This window comes from Apodemus sylvaticus, chromosome X, assembly GCF_947179515.1.
Source record: "Apodemus sylvaticus chromosome X, mApoSyl1.1, whole genome shotgun sequence".
NCBI lineage: Eukaryota > Metazoa > Chordata > Mammalia > Rodentia > Muridae > Apodemus > Apodemus sylvaticus.
In genome coordinates, this window is record NC_067495.1 from 65,030,708 (window position 1) to 65,055,220 (window position 24,513).

Genomic DNA, 24,513 nt, shown 5'->3' on the forward strand with positions numbered 1-24,513 from the left:
CTATTGGTAAGTAATCTAGAAGGAATTGGGGAAGGGTGTGAAAATGACCAAAGTGTATATTAAATACTCAAAGAACTAATAAAATATATTTCAAAAACCTGTTTTATTAAACAGATATTAAATAATAATTTTGAAATTATAAACACAAAATGAAAAGGAATTCTGAAATTTAAAAGCACAACAACTAAAATTAATTTGAAGGCTGGTAGAATATGGAGAAACCTTGAAATTGTATTCTAAATGAAAGAGGCCAAACAAAAGGTCATGTATTATAAAAATTCCATTTATTTCGTATATCTAGACTAGGTAAGTCCATAGAGGAGAGATAAAAATGAATATTGGGTTTCTTTTTCTATAGTAATGGAAATGTTCTGGAATTAGGGGTAACTGATATGTGTATAATCTTGTATGTGTACTAAAAACTGAATACTACATATCTAAGCAATGCACTGTATGGTAAATAAATTCTCAATAAATAGAATGGCTAACTTGTTTTCTTAAAGCAACAATAACAAATGTTGATGAGAAGGTGGGGAGCTGGATCACTCTTACATTGTTGACAGGGGTGTAAAATGGTCCAGTAGCTCTGCAAAAGTATTTGACAATTTCTTATTTTAAAAGTAAGCTAAATACATACTGATATAACATTGCCATTGAACCCCTAGGCATTTATTACAGAGATTTTTTTTAAAGCAGCTTATGTCCACACAAAAGCCTGTAAGCAAATGTTCAAGACAACTCTGTTCCTAAGAGCTCTGAAGCAGAAACCACAGACTGCTTCAATAGCTGAGAGACTTTTAAAACTATAGTACATTCACAACATGAAAAGCTACTTAGAAATACGTTCAATGGCTTGATTCTGTTTATGTAATTCTTTATTAGCAAGCAAAGTTGTGCTTTGACAGCATGTACATCTCACAAACTGACTACACTAACCTCCCACACTGTCCCATCTCCCAAATCAGCCCTGCAAACCCCACTTCTTCCCCACAAATCTTTCTCACATCGTATCTGTTTTCTGATCTACTGAGTACAACCAGGGCCACCTGTGTGACCATGGGTATGAAACTAATTAACCTATTTGTTGGAGCCTGATAGCCCACCAGTGGGTACACAACTGAAGACAATGACTGCTCCTCTCTCCAAACTCTGTCAATAGCCATTATGGGGAAAGGCCCATGAACTCCTCCTTCTGTGACTGACAGTTTACAGGGCCTAGTTTTGATCAGGCTAAGTTCAGGTAAATGAAGTTTTTGAGAGTTCATCATTGTAATGGCTAGAGTCCCAAGGATAGAATTTTGCAGCCCTTCCTATCTTCCATCTCTTAGTCCCTGACTCCCGCAATATTTCCCGAGACATAGACAAGGAACTCCACATTCACGTCACTGCTCTTCTCGATGATAACCATTCTGACTAGAGTCAGAATGAAAACTGAAAAGTGAGAATTCGTGTTTCCTTGATGGCAAAGGATGTTGAACAGTTCTGTGTTTCCTAGCCATTTGTGGTACTTTTGAGAACTGTTTAGTGCTCTAGATCATTTTAATTGGGTTGTTGATTTTCTTGATGTTTAGATTTTACCAAGAGACGTGGTTCTCCCCAGCAAACAATACTCCAATTGGTTGTCCAGTACCAAATAGCCCTGAAAACATAAGTATATGTAACATTATATGAACTGAATAGGTTATATATAAGAATATTATAATATATATGTCATGGCACATATATAATGCACATATACAATGCATATATATATATATAATGCAATAACAATTAGTGAAAAAGAGGCCTTGAATTTAAAGGACAACAGGGAAGGTGGGAGGGTTTTGAGGAAAGAAAAGGAAGAAATGTAATTATGATCTCAAAGATAACAAAATAAAAATTCTTTATATAGTACAGACAGTAATCCTCTGACAAATGCAGTTTGAAGACTTTCTCCCATTCTGTGGGCTAACTGTCCAGTTAATAGTGTTATATAGAAACATTTTCATGAGATCTCATTTCTCAGTCTTATTTCCTGTACTATCAGATTCCTACTTAGAACATCTCTGTGACCATATGTTGAAACATACTCCCTATTTTCTGCTATAGAAATTTCAGAGTATGAGGTCTTAGGTTGAGATCCTCAATGTATTTGGATCCAATTTCATTTATCCGCATGTTAACTTCTTTCCCTATTTGTATTTAATATGCTTCCTTGTCTTAATGGTAAGACTTCAAGCACTGCTATTAACTAGTAGTAGAGAATATGGACAACCTTGTTTTTAGTAGCAGTGCATTTGAGTTTTATATGAAGTTATGTACAGGTTTTTCATAGATAGCCTCTTACTGAGTTCAGGTATGCCGCCTTCATCCTTACCCTGTCCACTTTCTCATGTGATTTCTGTCTTTTAGTCCATTTATGTGCTGTATTACATTTATTGATTTAGGTATGGCAAATCATACCTCTCAGTCTAAGGAAGGAAAAATAACGTGATCAGGGATAATTTTTAATGTGATTTTGAATATGGTGTGCCAGCATTTTACTAGAATTTCTACACTATACTCACCCAGAATATCAGTGTGTAATTTCTCTTTCTGTCTTTATTTTCAATTTTTTTAAAAAAAAAAAAAATTTGAGATAACTATATCTTTCCTCCTTCCCTTTCCTACCACCAAACTCTATTGTACCCCATCCTTCCTTACTTTCTTTTAAATTCATGGCTTCTTTTAAAATTAATTGTTGTTACACTCATACTATATATGTTCCTAAATATAACCGTCTCAGTCTGTATGTCTCCCTTCTGACTTCAACTGTCATAGTTTGGGTCTTCTTTCTCTTGATTTTGGTTACTTTGGCTAAAGGTTTGTCAATCTTTTTTTTTTTTTTTTCCCTAGACAGGGTTTCTCTGTGTAGCCCTGGCTGTCATGGAACTCAACTCTGTAGATCAGGCTGGCCTCGAACTCAGAAATCTGCCTGCCTCTGCCTCCCAATTGCTGGGATTAAAGGCGTGCGCCACCACTGCCAGGCTAAGGTTTGTCAATCTTATCTTTTCAAAGAACCGACTCTTCATTGATTCTTTGTATGTTTTCATTTCTATTTTATTAATTTCTTCCTTGCTCTTAATTATTTCTCCCCACTTATTGTCTTGGGGTTTGGATTAGTCTTATTTTTCTAAAGTCTTAAAGGCACACAGTAAAATTACTTATTTGAAGTCTTGAAAATTAAATTTTTAGTATTTTAAAATATAAGACTTATTGTTATTTTGTTTTTTATTTATTTTACATCCTGACTCCAGTTTCCCCTCCCCCCTCTCATACTTCTCACTCCTCCCCCATCAACTCCTCCATTTCTCTTCAGAAAATGGCCAGCCTTGCTGGATATCAACCAGTCATGCATATCAGGTTGTAGTAAGACTAGGTGCATCTTCTATTAAGGCTAGATGGAGCAACCTAGTAGGAGGAAAGGGTCCCAAAGGCAGACAACAGTCAGAAACAGCCCCTGCTCCCACTGTTAGGATTCCCACAAGAACACCAAGCTGTACAACTTTAAGGTAGGTGCAGAGCGCCTGTGTTAGGCCCATGTAGGCTCCCTAGTGGGCAGTTCCGTCTCTGTGAGCCCCTAATTCTTTATATACCTTAAAAGAATAAGCTTTATTATTTTTAAATGCATCTAAAAATTAGTATTAATTAGCTCTTCTTTGAAAGTCTAGTAGAATATCCCTTTTCCAGCATGCTCGTATAATCTAAGGAATGACTAAGGTTTTGGTTCTGTTCACACATAGCCAAGATGAGATTTCAGCAACCCATTCAATAATCATCACTAAGTTTTACTATTTCTGTTAGCTGAACTTCATCCAAATGTTCCTCTAGGCAGAAAATAGAGTATCATAACAGGCTCAGAAGAGGAAAGTCAAAAGGAACCTACTTCAGCACATGTATAAAACAGAGCAATGTAAAAGTGACACAACCACCACCTATGACCCACAACCAACCTACTAACTCCCCTACAAGAGAGCCTAAATTATAGAGCTTGACTGAGAGTTTACAGTCTTACTGTTCCTTGTTTTGCTGAGCTGCGTGTCTTAGTTAGGGTTTCACTGCTGTGAACAGACACCATGACCAATGCAAGTTTTATAAAAGACAACATTTAATTGGGGCTGGCTTACAGGCTCAGGTTCAGTCCATTGTCATCAATGCAGAAACATGGCAGCGTCCAGGGAGGCATGGTGCAGGAGGAGCTGAGAGTTCTACATCTTCATCTGAAGACTGCTAGTAGAGGACTGACTTCCATGCAACTAGGGTGAGGGTCTTAAACCCACACCCACAGTGACACACCTACCCCAACAAGGTCACACCTCCTAATAGGGTCACTCCCTAGGCCAATCATATACAAACCACCACACTGTGTTTTTGTATACTTGGAGTCCCATCATTTTATTCCTGTTGTCTTCAATTTCATTCATGTAACTATCTGTGCCCTCTCTGAATGTTTTGAACTAGTTGAACATCTATTGTCCTTTGGAATTCTGTGTCTTTAATTTCTTGTAACTTGTTCTCTTTAGGGAACATTATTATGAGATTGGTGATTTGAAGAGAATTAGTTTATCTAATTTTTGTGCTGTAACCTGGGCATCTGGATTTACATTGTTAGTTGTGTTTTGGTATGGGTTTTTAACCAACCAGGCCAGAATTCCAAAGCTGGATTGTAGGCTATAAAGCTTGGGAGACCTTTGAGGTGGCAGAACCCATGCTAGGGTAGGTCTCTGACAGAGTTTGGGTTGAGGCCAGAGTGTCCAAGTGGAGTGGCTATGGAGCCCCAGACCAGAGGCCAATGGCTGAGGAGTTGGGATGGGAAGGTTACTTACCATACCTGGTGACTACATAGGACCAGATGTGGAACATACCAGGGGGCAGGGTAAGGGTGGAGTCAATTTCTCAGCCTGGGCCAGAGCAACCTTGTTGAACAGTCACAGTAAACAGAGGTAGAGGCAGAAGTGGCCAGGGGGCAGGGTAGGTAAACAGTTCCTTTCAGGGCCCACACTGTGAAGCAGAGGAATGGAATGACTGTGACATGAGCAACCAAAGGCAAAGAGAGCTGGGTTCAGGCCAGAAGGACCATGTCGGACAGCTGTGGGGAGTTGGACCAGAGGCGGTAATGTAACATTTTTGATAGTACGAAATCATAGAGATAAATGAGTGATTCATGGTTTTTAAGCGTTAAGGATAGGCATGGAGTCTAAGGGGGCAGAGGTGGTATGGTTATAAAAGGACAACATTTAAGGAATCTCTGTGGTGCTAAACATTCTGTATCCCAAATTGGTCATGGATTCACAAACCTACACGGGATAAAATTACATTACATAGAATTAAACTCATACACATATATGCGTGTACCTACAACTAGGAAAAAAACACAAATCAGATTAATAGATTATATTAATGTTCATTTCCTGCTTGTAATATATTTTTGGAAGATATTGTCATTAGGGATAAAAGGTAAAGGATACATGTATTCACATAACTACATGTAAATCCATCCACAACTGTTTTAATGTAAACCTTTTATTAAAGCAACTTTGAAAACTACGGGAATTATGTATAACATAAAAGGTTGAAATACATAGAATTCCTAAGGAAAAAATTATACCCAACTATATAAAATAATTTAAGTGGCAAAAAAGTACCAAAAATATCTAAATGAGATGGAGGTTTCTTGTGCCATACCATTGACTATTTTTGTGGTTATTCAAGAGTAAGCATGGGCTGGAGAGACGGTGCCATTCGGTAGTAGAGTGCTTGCCGGCAGCTGTGAGCTTCTGAGCTTGGTCCTGAACTCGAGTAAGAAAGAAAGAAGAATGAGCACTCAGTTAACTTGGAGGAATTACTCAAAAAGCAAATCAAGTTGTAAACATAATCCAAGTTGCAAGGGTTTCTTGAAATTTCCTCAAGTTAGGAGCAACAGCAGCAGAACATCTGTGATGTTATCATGTGAGGACAGACCAGAGGAAAGTTTCAACCACAGGTCTGGATTCCACTAGTTTATCAGCAGCACGTGCTTATAACCCCACTTCCTAGGAAATGAACCTCAGGTAATTAAAAAACCATAACTGAACATATTCAACTAGTGTTGTATTCCTGTGATAGGCCTGGTGTGTTCCTGTACAGAGCCATAATGGGGTGTCAGGCCGCAAGGTAGGAACTTGACATTGGCCAAGGATAAGGGCTTAGGGCAGGAATCTGACATTAGGACATATTAGGGAAGTAGGTTACAGTAGGAATTTTTATCCTAGGGTGGAGTGCTAAGAGTGTACTAGAAGTTGGTCAAGGTGAACTTCTCCCAGTCTAAGTAGAGCAGGATTCCTGAGCTAGTCAGGATCCTGCCCCACCTAGGGTGGATAAGCTCAGAGTGAAGGTTAAGCTCTTTGTGCCTCCAGGTCTACGAATTCCTGAATTAAGCAAGTGCCCCACCCAGCTGCCTGAGCAGTAGAGCCAAGGTCCTCCAGAAGACTTCCCCAGAACTCAGCCCGGAGTCTGGGGGGGAAGGGCTTGCACAAACTGTTAAAAGGTCTGACCTTCATTAAAGTTGGGGCCTCCATCCGTAAACTATCGTCCTGGCCTCCTTCTTTTCATCCCTTCCCCATCCATCCCTCAGCTTCTGTTCCAGGAACCCCGTTCGTAGCAGCTACAGAATACAACATGTTCCTCAGTTGTAACAGTGACAAAACACCTCAATCAACTTAAGAGGAAGGATTTATTCTCCTGCAGTTTCAGTCCACTGTCACATGGTCCCATTGCTTTGTGTCTACGGTGACATAATATATCTTAGCAGGAGTATGTGGTAGAGAGTTAACCACTTCAAGCAGCTGGGAAGCAGGAAGGGGAGAGGATGGGAGGGAGGGGACAGAGAGGAGGGAGGGAAGAGCCTGTAAAGTTAATAGGCCCTCCCAGGCATTCCCCTGCATATCTAACTTCCTTTCCTGAAGTTCCATTCCCAAAAGGCCTGCTCTCTTTCAACAGTCCAGGAGGCTACTCACCATGTCTTTAATTTGCAGGGGCTACAAGAGAGCTTTATGATCTACAGAAATCTACCAAGTGATCTCTGATGTAGGATTAGATCTTCCCTTATGGATAAAATGCTGTAACAGCAGTACCTATTTCAAAGGAGTCTCTAGGCCACTGCCCTGCATGGTTACTTCTGCTTTAGTTGCACTTTCTTTTCAATCTCCTGCTTTGAAAACTGTGTTGTTATATAATAGGAAAAAAATGACTCCAAGGGGGTCTATCACTGATTCAATGCATGCGTGCGTGCGTGCGTGCGTGCGTGTGTGTGTGTGTGTGTGTGTGTGTGTGTGTGTGTGTGTGTGTGTATTAGACAGTGGATAGCTTGCAGGAGTTAGTTCTCTCCTTGCACCTTGTAGGTTCTGGAGACTGAACTCAGCCATCAGGATTGGCGACAGGGACGTTTATTGCCCATGCCTCTCACTAGCCCAGTTTTCATCTTTTAAAAAAATTGTGATGCACACATTTCCCCCCCACCATTTACTATTTGGCTTTTGCACAGAAGTGTTTGTGTACTTTATTTATTTTACTGTGACTTTATGCTCTAAATTAAGTGTATTTCATTGTTAAAATTCTGAAAAATTCACAAATGTCAAAACTAAGCAAAGGGGTAACTCAGAATTACCAACCGCCATTCTGATGGATTTGTATATTTTTCTCTACATATTCTTGTACTGATTTGTAATATTTTGAGTTGAGTATTTTTTTATAGCACTAAAAATTCTTCCAAAATGGTATTTTATTTAGATAGGAATACTTTATTTACATTTAAGCTTAAAGCTTTAAAATTATTTTTTGAGAATTTCTTATGTAAATACTGTATTTAGATCACTTCCATCCTTTCCTCAACCTGTACCTCCTCCCACTGAAGAGGGAGTGAGTGTAGAGACAGTGTAGAGACAATGTCTTTACCACTCCTTCTCAAATTCCTGACCTTTTATTCTTTAATTAGTGTTGGGGTGTGGGCGCCTGTGTAGAAATACAACCTGCTGAGTCCATTTAGTGTTGATGTTCATATGTATATGTGTTTAGGGCTGAACACTAAATCTTGTGTTCACACACACACAACACAGGGCGAAGAGAGGATCTCCTAATAAGTAAATAGAATCTAGTACTATGGAGAGATAAAGGAGAAACTAGAATAAGCGGACTAAATGGGGAAAGGAAGAAGAACAAGGTCAAACGGGGATTATGGGGAGGGACAACATTAAAGCCCTTTGAAAAACCATATGGAAACCTACTACTGTAGAAGCTTCCTAAAATATATACATAAGAAAGGAATTCCAACAGAGTCACTATATAATGGGTGAGACAAGGCCCGAACTGAACACTTTACGTCACCAAGTAAAATCTTCAGTGTCAGGAATGGATTACATTTTGAGTCACTGGCCAAGGGAGTTCTAGGGTCTTTCCCTAAATATTACAGACTATTGCAGAAACTACTGGTTGCTCTCCATGAGTTGAGGGTAAGGTTTTATTGCTGAAGACATTACTTACATCATCGAACATGAGAAAATTGAGCTGGAGCCCAACTAGAAGTTCACCATTACTGACGGACTGATTAGTGTTCATGGTGCTGGAAGGTACTCTGCATGGTCCTGGAAGAAAAACGTAGGCATCAATTTGTAACCCAGCTACAAACTCTACAACCTGCTTATAAGATATGCTGGTCCAACAGTGGCACAAATGTTTAGGAGTAACTAACCACTTTCTGATTGGATTTAAGGCCCACTACATGAGACAGAACCTATACAGGACACTGCTAAAGTGGCCTAGAAAGGTCATGGGCTTAGGGAAAAATCCAATACTACTACTCTAAGGAGCCCAGGAATAAAATGACCCTAATGACATACTGCTAGAGCCATAGTTCATGCACCATTCTACCCTTAGCAGGGAAGCTTCTTTTGCAATATACGAAAATTAACAGAGACCTACGACTGGACAATGTGCAGAACGTGAGAGACTTTGGAGCACTCAGCTCTAAATAGGACGTCTTCATCAAGCCCTCCCTCCTCTGAAGGGAGACTGCTGCAACATGTATAGGCCTCTACAGGTCAAGCCAGATGGGGTTCCAGTGCTGAGGAAAAAGTGGCCATGGAGTCCCACCCCTAAGCAAGCAGTTATTTGCAATTGATATTGACTGGCAAAGGGAAAATTCACTGGGTGTCAAGCACGATCCAGGGCAGATCCTATGCCTAGTAGTAGCTGGCCAACAAAGAACAAGTTCCACAGGGCATTTATGTGTGGGCGGTGGGGATGGGGCATGGGGCTTCTGCTTTGTTTTGGCATTTTTTTTTTTTTTTTGTCTTACTGAGTTTGATTATTTTTTCATTTTTTGTTGGGTGAGTAGGGGCAGGATCTGGGGAAACTTTGGGAAAGGCCAAAAGATGACCAAAATATATTGAATGAGAAATTTTAACTAAAAGAGAAAAAAAACCATAAAACAAAACCCCCAAGCTCTAGGAATGTAGGTCATAGCTCATCAGTAGCCAGTTTTCCTACCATGTGCAAGGCCCCAAGTTCAAGCTCTAGTACCAAAAAATGTTTTAATTAAAAACTGAGAATAAGGGACACAATGAAAAGTATTCCTTCCGATATAATCTACCATATCCTTTGCTCCCACTTACCTACTTACAAAGTAAACACTGTCATTCATTCCTTTGGTAAATTTCAAGTACATATGCTTATGTTCAAGTAAAGATTTAGCACCCTCAATGATATGCAGTATCGAGCATGCATTTTAACAAACATTTCCTGTTCACCTAACAGTATACCATTGTCTTTACAGGTCAGTACATAGAACATTTCCTCATTCGTTATAGACTCATTGTATAATACAACAATTTATTTAATGGGTACTTTGACGAACATCTGTTTTGTTATTATGAACAAGACTTTAGTGAATGACTTGGTATACATGTTTTTCAAACATATACAAACATTAGCCTATCCGTGAGATGTTTTCAGAAGCAAAACTGCCAGGTTACCGTCTATATGCACTCATAATCTGACAAGAACTTATACTGCCTTCAATAAACATACCAAATTACACTGTTACCAACAATGCCTAACAGCTTCCTTCCCAGAGCCCTGGTAATGTATTTTGCCAAACATTTTGTCACTAAAGTTGGGAAAATAATAGTTGCATTTCTTTTAAATTAGTTATTTTTGGGTTTCCAGTTTATAATAATTCTCTTCCCTGCCATAGTTTCAGATCTAAATGCAGTCCAACAGAAATCTGATTGTCTGAAAATGAAGAAAACTCCAAGAAGACTCTACTTTGTGACTTTCTTTTAAGCTCCTTTGGGCTTCTACCATCTGTTGGTTTAAGAGTTGAGGAAAGCCACCCATGACTGCCAGAGTCTATGTCAAGGAAGTGAGTAAGATACTTCTGGGGAAATGGTAGACCAGAAGGTGCCTTCATATAAATTACAAAGGACAGAATTAGAGAAAGAGAACCCAGACACTAGTCCAAAGAGACTACACATCTTCATCCACAAAGGATGAGGAAACCTGAGCTGTGCAAAGACAGGCAACAAATAGCTGTGGCTCACTAGAAGAGGGAGGTGCGACACACCACTTCCTAAAACATTTTCTTCTTTTCTCAGTAGGAGTGGGAACTGAAAAGGCTGCTCAACAAGAGTCCCAAATAAAACCAGAAGATTTACTAAAAGATATGTAAATTGTAACACATAAACACAAGCAACATAAAGCAAGGCCACAAGACTATCCCAACAAGATCATAATTCTTCAACTACAGAGCTCAAACAGACTGACAGGTAAAAGGCTGGATAAAAATTCCAAAAGTTTACTGGTAAGAATGACTGATGACCTGAAAGAGGATACGAACAAGCAGATGGATTTAATGTAGGATGTGGGAAATAAAGACGCGAGGAAACATTGAGGAGAAAGTCAGCAAAACTGATGAGGATATCAGCAACGTGGGCAAAAGGACAGGAATACAGAAGAAAGAATCTGCAAGAAACTACAATCTCCATGGCACACATATATCACACACACACACACACACACACACACACACACACACACACACACGCACGCACGCACGCACGCACGCACGCACGCACGCACGCACGCACGCACGCACAGGCTGGAGAGCTTTCAGGACGGTGACAAAGATGATGAGAGAACTGTGACCTATGATACAAAAGGAAGAGCAGAAGAGAGCAGCAATAAGCCAGAAGAAGTCTCGGTCTTGTTCCCAGCTGGCTCAAGGAGTCTCACATGAGGAGTGATTTCCATTTTGAATTAACAGATATCGATGAGTAGGCAGACTGATGCTGGGGATGAGTAACAAGTAAAATGTTTCTGGCAATCTTCAAAATGAAATCTGTCTCATGTGAAATAAGCTGAATATAGAACTACAAACCGGAGGATGAAAACTTATACTTCAGTTGGAGAAAGCTCTGTCCAAGGGCATGGTTCTTATTCTGCATGACCTCCAGGGGAAAACACAACTGAAATTCTGGTGGGGTGTGTCAGGTGACACTTATAGTGCTCTAAGAAAGAGATACTCAAATGTGTATGTATGGGAATGTCTCTGAGAACATCAATAAATGCTCCTGGGACTTTAGGAGGATAAAGCTAGAAGTCCTAAGATAGTTTAAGGAGGTAAATTAAGAGAACTATTTCATTTTCATAGGTCCTTCCAAAATTTCAATGGTAGAAAGTTTTATGTCTACTAAGTAAAATGCTCTCCAAGTCACACTAAAAAGAAAATCCCAAGTAATTGTGTCTCCACAGTGTGTAGCTTCAGAATGAAATAGAGTAACCCTTCAGGTCACTTGTAATCCTTTAATAAAAAACGCGTGTCCCAAGTTTGTACTTGTTATCTTTGTGTAAATAGCCATCGATCGATCCTGTTGCCAATATGTAAAACCTATGTGTGGTCCTCCTACTTTAGATGGGCAGCCCGCCAGACTACAGACCTGGGAGGCCCTGAGCTGTTCGTTAAGCTGGACTGGGTTTTGCCCATGTTTGCCTAAGTTTAGAAATAAGACAGGACAGAGATTTCCACTGAGAATATCCCAAGGAACCTTTATCTTCTAGGCCCTGTGATACAGGATGTTGAGATAGCCTTTTCCTTCAGATGGTTAACAGGAAAAGGCAAACCTGACTGGCTGAGAAAGTGTTTGGTATTACCTCATCTTGTAACTACTGAAACTGTGTTAGGCCACAGTGCCCAAATGTACTGTCACTGAATTATAGGCTTATGTTAATTTTGGCTGCTATTATGAACCACTATACACTAGATGACATGTAAATAATAAAAATGCCATTCTAGTACAAAGTCAAAGTTATGAACAAGAAACAGCAGCTATGTCTCCCAATTACTTCATAAATGGGAGTCAGACAAGCTATTTCACTGCCTACCACTGGCTACTAGTCAGGCTTGTCATCACAGCAAAGCTCAAGGATACAATGTCAGTGTTGGGGGCTGGAAGTCCGAGATCACAGCGACACTGCAGCTGGGATCTGATGAGGATTTTCTTCCAGGCTGCAAACTGTCAACATCTCGTATATGTACATAGGAGGAGCTGGCTCTCTGGCCTATTGATGTGAGGGAGATATTCCAATTCTCAAGGGTGACACATTCATGACTTAATTACTTCCTTGATATTCATAAATAAGTACATTCATGACTTATTTCTTCAATATACAGAACTAAGTGCCATCACATTACAGATTAGCTTTCAATATGAATACTCAGTCTATGACAAGGCCACACAGTTTCTGATTAAAAACATTTTAGACAATGGGGTGCTTGTTTGGAATTCTTCACAGAGATGTATATTAGCTCACTCTTGGAGCTATGACATGGAAAAGATCACTCAAGTAAAAGCAGAACTCAGGATGCCTAAAAACTACAAGTCTATAAGCTGCACATTTTAGAATATAAAAAAATACTACACTGAAGCTGGGCTGCTGGATCAGTAGGTATAGTGTTTGCTGTACAAGTGTGAGGGCCTGAGATTGAGTCCCTGGAGCTCACATAAAGCCTAGCGTAGTAGCATGCATCTCTAATCTCAGTGCCCCTAGAGCAAAAAAGGAAGAAGAAAACCAAGCTGGGCGGTGGTGGCACATGCCTGTAATCTCAGCACTCTGGGAGGCAGAGGCAGGCGGATTTCTGAGTTGGAGGCCAGCCTGGTCTACAGAGTGAGTTCCAGGACAGCCAGGGCTATACAGAGACACCCTGTCTCAAAAAACCAAATGAGAAAGAAAATCTCCAGAAGCTCACAAGTCAGCTGATGTAGTGCACACAGCAACAAAAATACAAGACTCTGTATGATGATGGGAAGGACAGATAACTGAGGATCCGCCCACAGCACACTCACACAAATGTGCAATACTTGCCCGTGGTGGGGATAGAGGAAAACATGTAATTTTGACCACTGGCACATCTGGGCACATGCGTCTGCAAAAACACATGTATATTCAAACATACAGAGAAACACTGCTAAAGATGAGTCATACCAACATGAATCAAGCAGTTCAGTGGCCTTGGTAGTGTACACCTTTAATCCCAGCACTCAGGAGGTGGACCTCTGTGAGTTTGTGGGCAGCGTGGTTTAATACTGGGTTCCTGGACAGCCTGAGCTATATAGTGAGACCCTGTCATAAAATAAAACAAAACAAAAAAAAAAAGAAAGAAAGGAAGAAAGGATCAAACACTTACGACCCACAATCACTTTATTAATGGTGGGGAGGGGATTGCTACCTCCCTATCTCCTTCACTTCCTTCAGGGGTCTCTAGCCCAGGCTAGCCTGGAATTCCCTATTTAGGCAAACATGACTTTGAACCTCTAATCTTCTTGCCTCAACCTCTACAATGCTGGGATTAAAAATATGTGTCACCACACTGGGGTTTATGTGGGCTCAGGCCTCATAAATTCTAGCATTATGCATTCCAGCCCTTTTTAATTTTTTTTTTCTTTTTGAGACAGGATCTCTCTATGTAGCTAAGGCCAGCTTTGAACTTTGAGTGAGCCTCCTGCCCCAAACTCAACCTGGAGTGCTTCAGTTACAGGGATCCACCACCATGCCCAGCTTGTGTTCCTTTCTAAGGGTTATTTACTGTTTGCTTGTTTTATACATTATAAATATCATTCTTTGTTTTGTTTTATTTAATTTAATTTTATTTTGTCCATGATGGTACAACTAAAAGGAAAAACTAAGAAAAAGGTAATGTTATGGGGCACTTTCATATCTCATACTCATTCTTCACTGGATCTAAAAAAGCCATAAAGACACAATATTGGCAATATATATTTATTCATTCAAAAGTCATGAATGAAGCCTCTACAGCCAGTCTAAACAGGAAAATTTAATCAGCAACCAAACATATACTAAAGATAACAACAAAAGTCACCTTAGTACAATTGACCTAGTGAGCAGAGAAAAGCAAAAATCATAGCAAAGAAATAAGTATACAAAAAGAACAAAATGCAATTTTTAAAAAGAATACTAAAAATCAAGATAAATGAGAACTGTGTGTTTGGATGTGGATTCCCATTTGAAGTAACATGGTCAGAGATAGGCCACATTATAAAATGACATTTAATCAAAGACTTGAGAGGTCAGGAAAACAGGCCTGTGATATAACCCGAGAAAGAATGCCCCCAAGAAAAAAAAGAGCAGAGTGCAAGAAAGCTTTGACTTTAGGCTCAGTAAGATGGTCACCACAGACAGGGGGAGGAGGAGGAAAGGGAGCACCACGAGAACATCTAAGAAAAGACACTGGTACCCGAATCACAGACAGATTTACAGCAAGTGTAAGGCGCCCTGATTACCACGTTGTTTTTCAGCTGAGGCATTCATTTGCTTTGACTCTATGTTTGTTTATGTCAAAGTCCCAGGGATTGATCCCAGACACCTATGCATGCTGGCAGCATTGTACTGGAGCTGTATCCACAGCCCCTGACTACATGTTCAGTAGAAGTACTAAGTACTCCAACTTCTGGGTCCTCAGTGTGGACAAGAGAAGGATAAAGCAGGGAGAGAATTCGCATAACGCAGATACTAGCCATTAGGCAGCTTTCTGTAAAACTTACCTAAGATAAATAACCAAAAAGGAGGAACAGCTAGTTTATTCTGGCTTGGTTTCAGGTTTTAACAGGCACTGGCCTGGTAGGTTTTGGATTATGGTGACATACTATAGCATGGCAGGTGTACATAGGCAGGAGGCCTGCTTCACTCATGATAGTCAAGAAGCAGGAGGTCACTGTCACTTTCAAAGGCTTAACTTCCTTCTCGGCCTAATACTCCTAATAGTTCCACCCTCCCAGTCTCCCAGTGGTTCCACAGCAGGACACCAAGCAGTCAGTACATGGGTCTTCAGAAGTGACTCAAGATCCAAATTATGATACATAATGATAAATATGATAAGTCTTACATAATGTAAGACATCTGAAGAATTAACATCATGTGTGACAAAACAATGTGGGTAGGGGCAGAAGCATGAAGAGAGTGAAGAGCTTGAAGACAGGGATGAAACCTAGGAAGATGTTCTCAGGCTCTGCATTCTTTACGACTCATTCAAAACCTGAGGCTTTGCTGTCCTTCTACTCCCTGAATACAGGTTAGATTTTGCTGAGGAAAGGGGCATGTATCAATTTGCACGAAGCAGTAAGTTACCCTTTATGCTTTGCCTTTAGTCAGGCCCAAGAGGCACACACAGGCCTACCGGACACAACCCACTAAGACTTGGGGCTTATAAAAATGAGAAAGTATCCAGAAATGTCACTCAGAGCAAGAAAAGTGACACCAGTAAGACTTACTACCATAACCTTCAAGTAGGGACTTGCTAACTGGCAAGATTCGAGAGTCCCATGGCCTACTTAGTCCAAACTGCTATATGGATCCCTACAGGTCCTAGAAAATGTTTCATTCTTGATTCTGATGCTAAGGAACAAAAAGCCATGCTACTTCAAGAAAAGGGAAGAAATCTCTACTGCCAGCCATGTAAAGCCAACACTTGGACTTTACATGCTTAAACCAAAATGTTTTCTAAAATGTATTTAAGGAAAAAAAACCATCTCTTTGCAATACACACACCTATCTACCTTCACACACATAGGTATGTATAAATATGTATAGATTCTTCCAGATAAATGTTTACTTTCACAATACTTGTAAGTTTCATGACAGCAAAAGACTTCCTGTCTGTGAACTCCATATACAGAATATCAAACAAATGAAAACTTCAGGAGGGAGATTTGATTCACTGTCTATTTAAGGTCCTAAGGAATTCAAACTTGTGGCTGCACATAAACCGTAATAGTGCCTCCTCCACTAACATACACAAAAGCCAGGCACCTTGGTATATGGAGGGGTAGTTTTCTCCACCAATATTTGGATCGCACTGATTCTCCTCTCTGCCTCTACTCTGTGCTCCAGGCACTATCTTCTTTCATTGTATCACTGGGCAGATTTGCTTGGCTTCTATTTTACTAGAGTTCATTTGGAGGAAGTTTGGACATTCCACACCAATTCTGGGCTCTCCCTTTACAGTTCCTGACATCCGAGGGATGGCATGTAGATGGTTCTGTCCATACTGATGTGAACTCAAGTAGATTGTTGCACAATTGTTAAAGTAACTCTTTTTCTCCTGATGTTATTGCTATCTTGGAGGCTCACTCTAGCTCTTTCTGAACTTCGGCTGGCTGGTTCAACTGTTCTGCTGTTCTGGCTCAAACTCCTTTCCAAGCTGATTGATTAAATCGGGCTTCTCTCAGCTTCTCACTGAATTGCTCCTCTCGGCCTCAAACTAACTCTAGCAATTTGTTCTAATCTTCTGGCTTCTTCTTATTCTCTGCCTTGAATTGCCTCTGCAGGAACTCATGAACAAACTCAAAGCACTGTCTCTGCACTCACTCAACTAAACTGCACCAAACTGATTGAACTGTCCTCCAATTAGATGTCACTTTCAAATACTGATGCTTCCTACTATAAACTAACTTTACTTTCATTGTTTGGGATTGAAGGAATGTACTACGAGTATGTCTGGATTCCAGCCAGATGAATTAAAGGTGTATAGTCCCTTGCCAGAGCAGCCATGTTGCTGGATTAAAGCTTCTTTACACATGGTCCTTCTCTATTGACCTCCATAGATTGTCCTGCTTCTTAGCCACCATTCCTATCAATGTCACAAAGCAAGAGATCCATGTACTCATTAGATTTCAATAAGGACAGTTACAATACCTGACAATTGGTAGCCTACAGCACGGTGGCAGATATAAGAACTCTATTTTTGGACACTGGTTGCCCTTCATGCTCTACAGAAGTCTTCAAGCACTAGAATTTATGGAGTGACTCATAGAGAGCTGGGGCTTTAAGGAGTATCGTATGCTCCTATACTGCCTAGCGCACAAAAGGCTATCCTGTAAGTCACCTACCTCTTCTGGGTGCACATGTGTAGCTCATCACTGTCTAGATGAAGTTCTCGGACATCGATGGGGGCACTGGGACATCTGGGCACTCTTCCCATTTAATCTAGTCATCCTCTGTGCTCCACTCTGCCACAAATAAAGCAAATCAATCTATTTTTGCCTTGTCCTCATTTGTAATATATATAACAAATGCACACCAAGCCACTTACTAGAAAACAGGGAAGTGTACCCTTAAATGTTGGTTCATTTTTGAGAACAAACAGCACTCCAAACAGAAACTACTTGGATACTGTCCCCATACACACATTGGGAGAGGCATACTAGCCTTCATTTACACCATGATAATCCCAACATTTCCAAATACTTATTTTAAGTTATTTGAGGTGATCGCTGGCCGATAAGCACATCATCTCACTCAGGGAGCGAATTCTTAGACTGCTCATTTCATCTTACCTCTGTTTTCAGCAGGGCCCAGCATTTCCTGAATGAAGTCTAGGAACAATTTCTACCCACTTTAGAATCTAAAGTGACCCAAATTAGAATCCTTCCAGTTTTCCCCAGCCTTGTTCATGCTTGATGGTTCCTTCTTTTTCCCTCCTGCATCCTAGATTTTTCTCTATAATATATAATGTATAACGTATAATACATATTACATAATATATATGACACATGCACACACACAGAGAGAGACAGTGTGGGTAACTGAGAATCCTATAGCCTGTTTGCTTTTAGAAGTCAGGACTTGAAGCAGGGCGGCAGTAGCAGCAGCAGCTCAAGCAGAAGGGCCACCACCAGTGGAACTAAGGCAACAGGGTCCTGGCAGGCCCTGCACTTGCTACCACTGGCCAGCCGGGCTGCAAGTGGCAGTGGAGTTACAGTGCTTTTCACAACACTGAAGCCACATCAGAACTCTGCCTCCTACCAGTCAGTTACGAGAGGCTCTCCGCCATCTTGGCTCTGGGACGCCAGAGAGATCTGACAGCCCGAGGTATGCAGACTTAGCCTGAGGCCAACATCGTGGGGGTCTAAGCCCGACAGGTGTTGGCCTGCACTCAGGCCCTGGCATGTTTGGTGGGCCATCTGAGTGCCAACCTGGCTAGGAGGTGGTTTGCCTGGCAGTCTGTCCCAGCACTTGCAGGAGGCACACCCGCCGCCATTTTGGCTACTGGACACCAGAGGGCTCTAACAGACAAAGCCAGTTAACAGTCATAGCCCAAGGCTAACATTGCTGGGGTAGGGGTGGGGGGGGGGGGTGGAGCGGTGGATGGGGGTGGAGGGGGCCTAAGCCTGACAGACGTTGGACTGCACCCAGGCCCTGGGCTATCCAGTGGGCCATCCGTGTGCCAACCCGGCCATGAGGTTGTCAGCCCTGTAGACTGTCCCGGCTCTTGCAGGGGACATGCATGCCTCCATCTTGGCTACCGGACAGTTAGTAGGTATAGCCCAAGGCGAACACTGCTCCAGCCTAAGCCTGTCAGGCTATTGCCTGGACTCAGGGCCTGAGCAGCTAGGCTACCCTTGTGTGCACCAACCCGGTTGGGGGATCGGCTGCACAGCAGAGTGATCAGCACTCGGAAAAGGTCCCCGCAGCATACACCATCAGCACTCCCTGAAGGAGCAAACAAGCACCACCTGGTTCACATAGACAATCTGGGGCAAGGCACACTAAGGCTCCAAAGGTACCCAAGAGGAGGACAGCACATCAGCTATCTGTGACAGGGGACACCCAGCCATCCAGTGTTACAGAAATAGCCTTACAGCCTCACAGGAGGCACAAATACCAGCCAGAGACAAGACCAACTAACGCCAGAAATAACAAGATGGCAAAGGGCAAACTCAGGAATGCTACTAACAGAAATCTAGGCAATATGGCAACATCTGAACCAAACTCTCCAACATCAGCAAGTCCTGGTTATGCCAACACACCAGAGAAACAAGATTTGGATTTAAAGTCACTGGTCATAATGCTGCTAGAAGAACACAAAAAGGACATAAATGGATCTCTTAAAGAAATACAGGGGAACATGAATAAGCTAGAAACCGTATAATGGAAACACAAAAATCACTTAAAGAAATAAGGAGAATAAGGCTCAAGAGATAGAAGCCAATAAAGAAGAAACGCGAAAAAAACTTAAAGAAATGCAGGAGAACTTGAGTCAAGAGGCACAAGTCATGAAAGAAGAAACACAAAAATCTCCTAAAGAATTACAGGAAAACACAAACAAACAAATGATGGAACTGAGCAAAACCATCCTGGATCTAAAAACAGAAGTAGAAACAACTAAGAAATCACAAAGGGAGACAACTTTGGAGATAGAAAACCTTGAGAAGAAATCAGGGGCCATAGATGCAAATATAAACAACAGAATACAAGAGATGGAAGAAAGAATCTCAGATGCTGAAGATACCATAGAAACCATTGACTGAACAGTCAAAGAAAATGCAAAATGCGAAAAGCTTGTAACCCAGAAGATCCAGGAAATCCAGGACACAATGAGAAGACCAAACCTAAGGATTATAGGCATAGATGAGAGTGAAGATTTACAACTTAAAGGGCCAGCAAATATCTTCAACAAAATTATGGAAGAAAACTTTCTCAACTTAAAGAGAGAGATGCCCATGAATATACAAGAAGCCTACAGAAGTCCAAACAGACTGGACCTGAGCAGAAATACCTCTCGTCATATAATAATCAAAACCCCAAATATACTAAACAAAGAAAGAATATTAAAGGCAGCAAGAGAAAAAGGCCAAGTAACATATAAAGGAAGACATATCAGAATCACACCAGACTTCTCACCAGAGACCATGAAAGCTAGAAGATCCTGGGCAGATCTCATGCAGAATCCAAGAGAACACAACTGTCAGCCAAGACTACTATATCCAGCAAAACTCTCAATCACAATAGATGGAGAAACCAAGATATTCCATGACAAAACCAAATTTACACAATATCTTTCTACAAACCCAGCTCTACAAAGAATAATAGGAGGAAAACTCCAATACAAGGAGGGCAATTACACCCTGGAAAAAGCAAGATAGTAACCTTCTTTCATCAAACCCAAAAGAAGATAACCACTCAAATATAAAAATAACATCAAAAATGACAGGAAGTAATAATCACTATTCCTTAATATCTCTTGACATCAACGGACTCAATTCCCCAATAAAAAGACAGACTAACAGACTGGATAAGGAAACAGGACCCTACATTTTGCTGCATACAGGAAACACACCTCAGTGTCAAAGACAAAAACTACCTTAGAGTAAAAGGCTGGAAGTCAATTTTACAAGCCAATGGTCTCAGGAAACAAGCTGGAGTAGCCATTCTAATATCAGATAAAACTGACTTTCAACCTAAAGTCATCAAAATAGACACAGAAGGACACTTCTTGCTAGTCAAAGGAAAAATCCACCAAGAAGAACTCTCAATTCTGAATATCTATGCTCCAAATGCAAGGGCACCCTCATTCGTAAAAGAAACTTTACTAAAGTTCAAAGCACACATTGCACCTAACACAATAATTGTGGGGGACTTCAACACTCCACTCTCCTCAATGGACCGATCAGGAAAACAGAAACTAAACAGGGACACAGTAAAACTAATTAAAGCTTTGGACCAACTGGATTTGACTGATGTTTATAGAACATTTCACCCTAAAGCAAAAGAATATACCTTTTTCTCAGCACCTCATGGTACCTTCTCCAAAATCGACCATATAATTGGTCACAAGACAGACCTCAACAAATATAAGAAGATCGAACTAATCCCATGCCTCCTATCAGATCACTATGGAGTAAGAGTGGACTTCAATAGCAACAAAAACAACAGAAAGCCCACATACACATGGAGGCTGAACAATACTCTACTCAATGATACCTTGTCCAAAGAAGAAATAAAGACAGAAATCAGAGACTTTTTAGAATTTAATGAAAATGAAGGCACAACATACCCAAATCTTTGGGACACAATGAAAGCAGTGCTAAGAGGAAAACTCATAGCCCTGAGTGCCTCCAAAAAGAAATGGGAGAGAGCATATACTAGTAGTTTAATGGCACACATGAAAGCTCTGGAACAAAAAGAAGCTAATTCACCAAGGAGGAGAGGAAGTCAGGAAATCATCAAACTCAGGGATTAAATCAATCAAGTAGAAACAAAAAGAACCATACAAAGAATCAACAAAACCAGGGGCTGGTTCTTTGAGAAAAATCAACAAGATAGATAAACCCTTAGCCAGGCTGACCAAAGGGCAGAGAGAAAGTATCCAAATTAACAAACTTAGAAATGAAAAGGGGGATATAACAACAGGAACTGAGGAAATTCAAAAAATCATCAGATCCTACTACAAAAGCCTATACTCAACACAACTGGAGAATCTGGAGGAAATGAACAATTTCCTAGACAGATACCAAATATCAAAATTAAATCAGGATCAAATAGATCATCTAAACGGACCCATAACCCCTAAAGAAATAGAAGGGGTCATAGAAAGTCTTCCAACCAAAAAAAGCACAGGACCGGATGGTTTCAGTGCAGAATTCTATAAGACCTTCAAAGTCCTAACACCAATACTCTTAGTGAAGATTTGGGGTACCGGTTAGTGGTTTGAAAATTTAATTTCATATCAAAATCAAGTGAAAAGTGCATCAAAGAGTGGCTGGTCCAGAAACCCAGTTTTGATGTAATGAGTCTAGGCTTGGCATTTCTAACAAGTTCCCTGGTGATTATGGTGTTGATCTGGGGAACTCTGCTTATAGAAACCCCGGGTTAGGGATGAAGCTGGACAGAGACCATGGCTGTATTTCTTTGTTGTTAAATTGCTGCTACCATGTCAGCTTTAGTTTCTTATGTTTAAGGAGTTCAGCTATCAATCTGTCCGGGTCATCTGAATGAGGGAATATGGAGGAAGCCCTTAGCATGGGTTAGCATTGGGTAAACTGCAAATGGGTACAAGCAGTACTGATTATGGCTCAGAGCACACCGTGGCAGGACATCTTCCTCTAAGCAGCTTTTCCCAACTATAAGAAATGTCTGTCCTTAAAACAATGTACTTACATTATATACAATATACAGTTGTAAATCTTAGTATTTAGAACAAAGAAGACAAATTACTCTACAACCTGTATCTGGAAAAGAGGAAGGTGCTGACTAAAGAAAGAACTGCATCCTAGTCAACTACAAGCTTCTAGCACAATGGGACAATTGCCCTTGTCTGGGACCCAAACAGCTGTGTGGGGTGCTCTTAATATACCAACCAAAGTCACGTAGTAAGGTATCTTTAAGCAGGAAATGCAGAAAAATTTCCACACTGTCCCTTACATTACAGCAATGTGCCAACCCATTTTCCATTGTCAACCCCCTGCAACCCCAGCTCAGGCCTCCCTGCCTACTTGGCCACTTACCTTACCTGAGTCTTGTTTTGCCAGGAATCCAATTTTCTCAGATCACTTATTCACGTGTCCTCAGGCATTAGCTTGGACTGTGAAACCTTGAATCTTACCATGGCTTCTTTTTGGAGATCTTTTTGCTTTTATTTCTCATCATTATGCATCGCAAACCTAGAGAAACAGGCCAAAGGTGATGATGCTAGCATATATCTATAATCTCAGGACATGGGAGAAGGAGGGAAAAGTCAAGGGTGAAGTCAGCCTAAACTACAGGAAACCCTGTAAAAGGGGTGGGGTGGGGGAACTGAGACTGGGAGCCGTTGAGAGAAGAGGGAAATGATGGGGAAAGAAAAAGGAAGGAACCAACAAGCATGGACCACACCAGGGATAACTAGGGTTCTAATTTTGCCCACCAACAATATGCTTAGGTTTATTTTACTCAATTTTCCATACTGTTGTCACTATTTTACAATGCTGAATCATCACAAGATTCTTTAAAACACCTTCAGAGCTACACTGCCACAAGGCCCCATCCCAAATTCTTACTCAGAATTAAAACTCCACTAGCATTCCACTGATAGCACTGATACCACACTCTTTGATCACAGCAAAGCAAAGGCCACACATGCATGTCCAATCTGAAAGGATGAGATCCCAGGACCCATAGAGAATGAAGACAAGACTGGAATGCAGAAGAGCAAAGGAAGGGAATCAGGCGTCCCCACCCTCAGGAGGCTGGGATTAAGTCAGAGGAAACCTTCAACCCGAATGCGCAAAGCCCTAACATGCACACACTGTTACCCAAGCTCTAGAGCTGGCACTTCTGCATCCACTGAACCCTTCGAGTACAACTTCCTATTCTAATGCTAGTTTTCAAAGTCTAGAATTAACTACTAGGAATGAAGCAGTAAACATGTGTACCTGAAGTCTATCCAAAGTCATTCATGCCACATCACACCATTTCTAACGTCCTCAATCATCATTTCTAGAAGAAGTAGGATCTGATCACTTAGTTCAAATAAAGGTACTTCCGTCGTACTAAGTGACCTGGTTTATTTCTATTACTCATGTTTATCTAAAATAAATCAACCATTTGTTTATAGTCTGACTCCAGTTACTAGAATGAATAGAAGCAAGTTGATGTGTCTCAGGTATCCAGGGTCTGGCACCTCATGGGGTCAGATGTTTTCCTGAAAGGACAGACGGATGTCTAGACAGCTTTGTGGATTTATGTCCTTACAATTCCAGTGCTAGCTGCCCGATCCACCCCCTGCCCCCGAATCATCCCCAGCCCTTACTAGACAAACTTCCCGCCAAACATCTGCATGGCCCAGAAAACACGGCTGACTGGGTAATTCAATACATCCCAATGCGTATATGTGCAAGTAGGACAGGGAACGTTCCGGACGAGGAATGTTCCTTTTCGTGCTAAGGTAGGAAGACTAACGGCTCCCCGGCTCTCCCCTCACCAGCCCCCTCACCTTCCCCCCCCCCCCCCCCCCCCCCCGTCCCGCTTTCACTTCTAAAGGCAGCCACCTCGCACCGATCCCGAAACAAAATGCTCAGGCCACACAGTTCTGTTGGTGAAGTTCCATACAAACCTATAAACAAGTTCAGGCTTCCCATCATCCTTGGCATTCTGAACACCGGAACCGCAACTTTAAAGCAGCCGGAACTT

The 24,513-nt window shown here is 41.1% G+C and overlaps 1 long non-coding RNA gene across 8 annotated transcripts; it reads right to left on the reverse strand.

Moving 5' to 3' along the window:
• Positions 1 to 265: 265 nt before the first annotated feature.
• Positions 266 to 24,513, reverse strand: LOC127675119 (uncharacterized). 8 transcript variants are annotated; one of them, XR_007975436.1, is made up of 7 exons: positions 24,437 to 24,513; positions 22,851 to 23,006; positions 17,454 to 17,573; positions 8,536 to 8,636; positions 5,704 to 5,807; positions 4,884 to 5,019; positions 266 to 1,639 (listed from the first exon to the last, which is right to left on the reverse strand). It is a non-coding gene; the product is annotated as an uncharacterized LOC127675119 (long non-coding RNA). The 8 variants fall into 8 exon arrangements; XR_007975435.1 differs by having other exon boundaries at positions 4,845 to 5,019; XR_007975434.1 differs by lacking the exon at positions 4,884 to 5,019.